The following is a 6,000-nucleotide window of genomic DNA, read 5'->3' on the forward strand; positions in this document are numbered from 1 at the left end:
GGCACACCCGGACAACACAGGAGCCGGCTCAGTGGGTTTTGTGTTGCTACAACCGAAGACCAGGGGCTATGTCTTGTATAAAGAAGCATGTTTACCTGGCCTGCATTCCATCTGGGAGGGCCCGGGTTCAAGTCCTGGCTCCGACTCCCAGTTCCAGCTTCCTGCCATTGCAGACCGTGGGAGGCGATGGTGATGGCTGTTGGGTCCCTGCCACACACCTGGGAGACCCAGATGGAGCTCCTGGCTCCTGGGCGCCTGTCTTCAGCCTGGTCCAGTCCTGGCCATCTGGCATCTGAGGGAAAAGCAGTGGATGTTTGTGACTCTCCCTCTCTAACTAAAAATAAAGGTTGTATTTATTTTTAAAAGATTGATTGATTGATTGATTTGAAAAGCAGAGATGCAAAGAGAGAGGGAGGGACAGAGAGAGAGAACTTCTACCTGCGGGTTCACTCCCCGGTCAGCTGCCAGGGCATGGCCAGGCCAAAGCCAGGAGCCTGGAACTCCATCCAGGTCTCCCACGTGGGTGCAGGGCCCAGGCACTTGGGCCACCCTCCACTGCCTTCCCAGGCCACAGCAGAGAGCTGGAGCAGAGGTGGAGCAGCTGGGACTCACCGGCATCACAGGCGGTGGCTTAGCCCACTGCACCACAATGCCACCCCTAAGTAAAAATGGTTTAAGGAAAGCTTGCCAGTGGAAGATGCCCAAGTGTTTGGGCCCCTGCACCCGTGTGAGAGACCTAGAAAAAGCTTCTGGCTCCCGGCTTCAGATCAGTCTGGCTCTGGCCATTGCGGCCATTTGGGGAGTGAACCAGCGGAAGGAAGACCTCTCTCTCTCTCTGTGTCTCTGACTCTGTCTCTCCCTCTCTCTGTACCTCTTTCAAATAAATAAATAAATCTTTAAAAAAAGAAAAGCTTGCTTCTGACGATTCTGAAGGCTGTGAAGCCCAATGCGGAAGGCGTCAACGAAACGGCCAAGAGCAGGAGGGCAGGAGCTAACGCCGGGCTCCTCCTCTCTACCCACTAATCTCATCGGGGAGCCGGCCTAGCACAGCTGTCGCCGGGCAGCTCGGGCAGCGGGAGTTGCAGAGGGGACGGACATTCAGACAGGAACGAACGGTCACAACTTGCCAGGGCACGAATGAACCTGGAAGTCACCGGGCCGAGTGACAGGCCAGGCTAAAAGGACCACTCCCTGCGTGATTGCACTTCCGGGACATTCTGGAGGAGGCCAGACCAAGGTAGAGTGAAGGGAAACAGGTGAGTGGCTGGGAGGGGCTGGGGTTCAGAGCCAGGCAGTGAGGAAATGAACTTGGGGGCGATGGAGGACGACGCCCCTTAGTGGTGGTCCCTGGTAGGTGCACACGGGAGCAGAACTCCAGCTTCATTGGGAAAATGTGTGTGTTCTACTGTGTGTGAACCACACCTCAATAAGAAACAAAACAGATCCCTGCAGTGCCAGCATCCCATATGGGCACCGGTTCGTGTCCCAGCTGCTCCTCTTCCAATTCAGCTCCCTGCTATGGCCTGGGAAAGCAGCTCCGGCTGTTGTGGCCATCTGGGGAGTGAACCAGCAGATGGAAGACCTTTCTCTCTGTCTCCCTGCCTCTCCACTTGTAACTCTACCTCTCAAATAAAAATAATAAAGAAAAAACTGTGGGGCTGGCGCTGTGGCGCAGCAGGTTAAAGCCCTGGCCCGAAGTGCCAGCACCCCACATGTGCACCAGTTCTAGTCCTGGCTGCTCCACTTCCTATCCAGCTCTCTGCTGTGGCCTGGGAAAGCAGAAGACGCTCCAAGGCTGGCGCCGCGGCTCACTAGGCTAATCCTCTGCCTGCGGCACCGGCACACCAAGTTCTAGTCCCGGTCGGGGCACCGGATTCTGTCCCGGTTGCCCCTCTTCCAGGCCAGCTCTCTGCTGTGGCCAGGGAGTGCAGTGGAGGATGGCCCAAGTGCTTGGGCCCTGCACCCCATGGGAGACCAGGAGAAGCACCTGGCTCCTGCCATCGGATCAGCGCGGTGCTCTGGCCGCAGCAGCCATTGGGGGGTGAACCAACAGAAAAAAGGAAGACCTTTCTCTCTGTCTCTCTCTCACACTGTCCACTCTGCCTGTGAAGAAGAAGGAAGAGGAGGAGGAGGAGGAGGAGGAGGAGAAGGAGAAGGAGGTCCAAGTCCTTGGGTCCCTGCACCTGTGTGGGAGACCTGGCTCCTGGCTTTGGATCGGTGCAGCCATTTGGACAGTGAACTAGTAGATGGAAGACCTCTCTGTCTCTACCTCTCTCTGTAACTCTGTCTTTCAAATAAATACAATAAATCCTTTTTTTTTTTTAAAGAAACAAACAAACGAAGCTGTTCCAATTCTGGTCCAGCTCCCTGCTAATGCGCCTGGGAAAGCAGTGGAAGATGGTCCAAGTTCTTGGGTCCTTGCACCTACATGAGAGACCTAGATGAAGCTCCTGGTCCTGGCTTTGGCCTGGCTCAGCACAGCTGGGGGCCACTGGGGTGTACAAGGCAGGAGCTGGGAGCCATCTCAGGGCTGAGACACCGACCTGCAGAGTATTGCCACGTTGACAGCTGAGGAAAACAGAAGCAATAATGAGGCACTTACTGTGTGCCGGGGCCTGTGTAACGAGCTCTGTGCATTAATCCAATACACACTTGAAGGGAGGCATTAAGTCCACTTCACAGACGTGGGACCTGAGGCTCAGAGATGTGAAGCGACTTGCCCAACGTCACACAGCCAGCAAGTGGCGGGGCTGGGGTTTGAGCCCCAGCAGTCTGGCCTGTGTCTGTGTCCCTGGGGAAGGTGGCCCAGGCTGGGGTCCAGGTTCCTCATGCTGGTGTCCGACTCCCAGGATGGCCCTCACCAGCCAGGGGACCCCAGCTCCCCTTTCCCTAAAACCCTCCCAGCGTCCAGGGGTCTCTGATCCGATCTGGTTTTCAGCCCAGTTTCTAAGTCACTCTGCCACTTGACCCCAGTCCACCCGGACACACTTGCGGTCACCTCCCAGCAGCTCCAGTACCCACACAGGAGGGCACAGAACTCTGGGGGAGAGGAGGGGAGGGAGCGGAGGAGACCGGAAGCCCGCCCAGCGGCTGCGACTCCGCCCCCGGTGGGAGCTTGTCCAGTCCCGCTCTGCCTTGTGTGTTCATCTCCTAGAAGGCAAGCACAAGGCTGCCCCCGCCGGCCTCCGAGGTCACCTGTGCACAACCACGCGTGTCAGTGCTGCTGGCGCGCTCCGGCTGTGCAGGAAGCAGCCTGGGCCCTCCCCAGCCCAGCGAAGCCTCCCGCCCCTGCTGCTGCCTTGCCACAGCCCACACGCCCGGTCTTTCTCAGGGTGATTCGTGCACTGGCGGGGTGTGTGGGGACGTCCCTCGGGGGACCACCTCTCTTCTGCGGGAACCTCGGCCTCCCCGGGGCAGGTTTGTTCACTGTGGGTCCCCAGCTCAGGGCGGCTGGCTCCGCTGGTGGGCAAGGAGGCGGGGCCCCACCGCAGGAGGAGGGGGAGGGGGAGGAGGCTGTGTCCCTTCCACCCTGCCCAAGTCTGGCCTCCCCACTCCTGCGGCACAGGCGATGTCAGCCCCAGGCGGTGCGTTCCCGGGCCCAGGCCAGTACATCCCGGGTTCTCCACCAGGGCTGCCGGGAGTGGGAAGGTGCAGCCAGGTTAGCAGGGGCTGGGAGTGGAAGAACAGTGGCCCCCAGTGGAAGCTGCGGAGTTTGAGGGGGTGAGGGGCTGTGGCCAGCTTCACCCTGTAGGGGGCGACAGAGAGGCAGGAATGAGGGAGGGAGCGAGGGGAGACCCCAGACAGGCAGACAGCAGAGATTCGGAGAGAGATACTGGGGGCGGGCAGGGCGCCAGAGGCACGGGACGGGGCAGTGCCCTGAGTCCAGCCAAAGGGGCAGTGGAGGGAGCAGGGGAAGCTCCATCAATTTGCCCAGAGACCAAGGGACTTCCACAAGTTCGTGGAAGTGCATTTAAAACCCAAGTCTCTTTTGGTTTTTTCGCTGGGAGCCACTGTTGGGATCTGCTTTTGTTTCTGGACAGAGACACAGGAAATTCCCAGGGGAGGGGAACTGAGTGGCTGGGCCGGCTTTTCAATTCATTCCTCTGGAATTTTTCACGGTTTGTGCCATGGGCTTGGGTTACCTGTTTACAGGAGATTAAGCAGTCGGCTGGGAGAGGCATGGAGACAGAGACAGAGATGGAGGTGTAGGGAAAGTCCCCCCCCCCCGCCTTGTTAAAACTGAGGATTGGGGCTGGCACTGTGGCAAAATGGGTTAAATGCCCGCAGCACCAGCATCCCAGATGGACACTGGTTCAAGTCCCAGTTGCTCCACTTCCAATCCGGCTCCCTGCTAATGCTTCTGGAAAAACAGTAGAAGATGGCCCAAGTGCTTGGGCCCCCGCGTGCGGACTCGTCTGGCGAGGTCCACACTGCCAGGATGGCGGGGCGACGGCGTTCTCTGACAAGAAGCCAAGGAGACAAGTTTCAGTGAACATGTCCTTTATTAACTAGCAAGCAGAAGCTTTGCAAGGGCCAGCAGAGGGGGCGAAGCTAATTCATGGCAACACTGTTTCTATAGGATGAAGCTGATATTGGCGCCGCTATGGTTCTCCAATCAGCTTGGAGGTCACGTAGGTTACGGTAGCTTTCCAGGTGGTCCTAATGGGCCTGGGCTACACCCGGGAGCTGTTTGCCTGATTGGCAATTATAGGGAGCAGGGCTGGGGGAGATGTGCCTGGGGCTCCCGCCTCCTGCCAGCAGTCAGGCTAACCCCCTGCCTGGGCTGGGCAGGCAGCCTCCCAGCCAGGCACAGGATCACCCACACCTGCACCCACGTGGGAGACCTGGAAGAAGCTCCTGGCTTCGGGTGGCCCAGCTCCGGCCGTGGTGGCCATTTGGGAAGTGAACCAATGGATGGAAGATTTCTCTTTCTCTCTGTAAATCTGTCTTTTTCCTTTTTTTTCTTTTTCTTTCTTTTCTTTTCTTTTTTTTTTTTTTTTTTTTTGACAGGCAGAGTGGACAGTGTGAGAGAGAGACAGAGAGAAAGGTCTTCCTTTGCCGTTGGTTCACCCTCCAATGGCCGCTGCGGCCGGCGTGCTGCGGCCAGCGTACCACGCTGATCCAAAGGCAGGAGCCAGGTGCTTCTCCTGGTCTCCCATGGGGTGCAGGGCCCAAGGACTTGGGCCATCCTCCACTGCACTCCCGGGACACAGCAGAGAGCTGGCCTGGAAGAGGGGCAAACGGGACAGAATCCGGCGCCCCGACCGGGACTAGAACCCGGTGAGCGCCGCTAGGTGGAGGATTAGCCTAGTGAGCCGTGGTGCCGGCCTGTAAATCTGTCTTTCAAATAAACAAACAAATAAATGAATAAATACATTTTTTTTAAATAAAGTTCTGAGGGACTGGTGCTGTGGCATAGCAGGTAAAGCTGCCGCCTGCAGTGCCGGCATCCCATATGGGTGCTGGTTTGAGTCCCGGCTGCTCTACTTCCAATCCAGCTCTCTGCTATGGCCTGGGAAAGCAGTAGAAGATGGCCCAAGTCCTTGGGCCCCTGCACCTGTGTGGGAGACCTGGAAGAAGCTCCTGGCTCCTGGCTTCAGATTGGCGCAGCTCCAGGGGATGTGGCCATCTGGGGAGTGAACCAGTGAATAGAAGTTCTCTCTCTCTCTCTCTTCTCTCTGTGTAACTCTGACTTTCTTTTTTTAAAATTTTTTTTTGACAGGCAGAGTGGACAGTGAGAGAGAGAGACAGAGAGAAAGGTCTTCCTTTGCCGTTGGTTCACCCTCCAATGGCCGCCGCGGCCAGCGCGCTGCGGCTGTAACTCTGACTTTCTAACAAATAAATAAACTTTTAAAAAAAGTTCTGCAAGCTTTTTTTTTTTTTTTTAAGATTTATTTACTTATTTGAAAGGTGACATTAAAGAGAGGGAGAGGCAGAGGCATAGAGAGAGAAGTCTTCCCCCTGCTGGTTCACTCCCCAAATGGCTGCAATGGCCAGGGC

The sequence above is a fragment of the Oryctolagus cuniculus genome, chromosome 18 (assembly GCF_051225735.1).
Source record: "Oryctolagus cuniculus isolate XC-2025 breed Fujian yellow rabbit chromosome 18, ASM5122573v1, whole genome shotgun sequence".
In the NCBI taxonomy this organism is placed as follows: domain Eukaryota; kingdom Metazoa; phylum Chordata; class Mammalia; order Lagomorpha; family Leporidae; genus Oryctolagus; species Oryctolagus cuniculus.